This window comes from Cebus imitator, unplaced genomic scaffold (genome assembly GCF_001604975.1).
Source record: "Cebus imitator isolate Cc_AM_T3 unplaced genomic scaffold, Cebus_imitator-1.0 Scaffold5, whole genome shotgun sequence".
In the NCBI taxonomy this organism is placed as follows: Eukaryota; Metazoa; Chordata; class Mammalia; order Primates; family Cebidae; genus Cebus; species Cebus imitator.
In genome coordinates, this window is record NW_016107320.1 from 13424297 (window position 1) to 13426260 (window position 1964).

Sequence of the window (1964 nt, forward strand, 5' to 3'; positions counted from 1 at the left end):
TGGTGAGGAAAGGCATGAGATGCTGAAACGGGAGTTGCTAGGTGTAGCTGAGTCACAGATGAGATGATAGGGATAGGTGTGTGTTTGTTTGTTTTTTCCTTCCGACGGAGTTTGGAGGAAAACTCATTGCTTGGTTGTCAGAGCGTAAAGGGACATTAAGAGCTAAAGATCAGCATACTCCCTTATTTTATAGACAAAGGAAACAAGATTCAGAGAGGGTGAAATAACTCGTTTCAAGTTATTCAGCTAGTTGGAAGCAAAACCAGAATGCATCCAGTGTTCTGTGCAACGTAGTCCAGGCCTCCCTCCCGTCCCAGGAGGCAGAAGCGGTTTGGGGAAGAGGCCACGCCCCTTGCAGGGCCGCCGGGGTCCCCCGACCCTGGCACACACCGCCCCCTCCTGCTGCTTCTCTGAACGGCTGCTCCCGGGGCCTCTTCCCGCCGCTTCCCTTCCAGTCCCGGTCCCAGCGGGCGGAGAGGGCGACGTCCGTGGTGCAAGGGACCGGGGGCGCCCGCAGGCCTGGCGCCCTCCACCTGCTGCCCCTTTTCGCCGAGAGACTCCCTTGCCGGACGAGGAGGCGCCGCTGCCCGGGCTCCTCGCAGCCCCGCGCGCCCCGGGCGCTCCCCAGCTCCAGGCGGCGGCCCCCGCGAGGCCCTGCAACCCGCGGAGAAGTTGGCGACGTCTGAAGCCACCTCCTTCCCCGTCTTTCCCAGCGACGGGGACCCTACGGCCGGGCGCCCCACCCCGCCCACCCTCGCCCCACCCTTCCTCCCGCCCCGCTGCCTCCCCGCCCAGGGTCCGGGCAGAGCCGCCCGCCGCCCAGCACTGGCGGCTGCAGCCAGGGCGCCAAGTTCCGCGCCATGGGAGGCTCCCACTCTCAGACCCCGAGGGGCCGAGAACCCGCCGGGGAGAGGTCCCCGAGACCCACGGAGACCGCGTGAGTCCCAGAGCCCCTCCCGGGGGCCGCCTTTGGGGGTTTGCGTGCCAGCCCGGGATGGAGCGCGCGGGGCCGGTCCCAGAAAGGCTGGGAAGGTGGAGTACCCGCTCAGGGCTGCGGGACATGAGCGCTCCGGTTTGGCCTGCGGGGCCCCGGGGACGTCCGGCTGGGAGAGACCCCCCAGTACGCCACAGCGACCGGACTGCGTCCCGGCGGGACTGTGGTTCTGCTCCCGGCGAGATAAGGGGACCCCGAGTTTTTCTGGCCTCGTCCAAGCAGAAAACGCACGTGTCCTAAAGAGCTCTGAAACGTTCAAAAGAGTTATTTGCAGGGAGATGAAACCATGAGAGAGGCCCTCGAGTCTCTAAACGCAGCTCATGTTGGCCCTCGGGGTCCAGGAATTTTGACGCCGTCCTTGCTGCTTGCAAGAACTCCCTGTCTTGTTTGCTCCAAGGGCTTCATGATGATCTCAGGAAAAAAAAAAAAAAAGGACTGTATTGTAGCAGCAGCAATTAGGCTTTTGTTCTAGGACAGCAACAATTGGGGACACCGAGTACTGTAATGCAAGCAGTGAAGGGAAAGTTTTAGAGAACGTGATTAGGAGCAAGTCCCACTGTTTGGAAGATGGCCATGCTTATTGACAGAGAGGAGATAACGATTTATTTGGAAACCCAAATAGTCTTTAAGTATTTGATTAATTTTTTTTTTTTTAGAATGCGTGCGTATCTTGGAATTGCAGCAATGTCAAGGAGTCCACACTCCTTATTTTAATGCAGCCAGAGTCGAAGTTATTTAGTTTGAGAAAGATACACTTAGGCCGGGTGCGGTGGCTCACGCTTGTAATCCCAGCACTTTGGGAAGCCGAGGCGGGTGAATCACAAGGTCAAGAGATCGAGACCATCCTGGTCAACATGGTGAAACCCCGTCTCTACTAAAAATACAAAAATTAGCTGGGCATGGTGGCGCACGCCTGTAGTCCCAGCTACTCGGGAGGCTGAGGCAGGAGAATTGCTTGAACCCAGGAGGC

At 58.8% G+C, this 1964-nt stretch overlaps 1 protein-coding gene across 1 annotated transcript in view; it reads left to right on the top strand.

Annotated features, from left to right (window-relative positions):
* Positions 1–790: 790 nt before the first annotated feature.
* TACC1 (transforming acidic coiled-coil containing protein 1) overlaps positions 791–1964 on the top strand; it is a 99765-nt gene continuing 98591 nt past the window's right edge. The window contains 1 exon segment of the mRNA XM_037741397.1: positions 791–937. The gene's annotated coding sequence lies outside the window, so the exon portion shown is untranslated.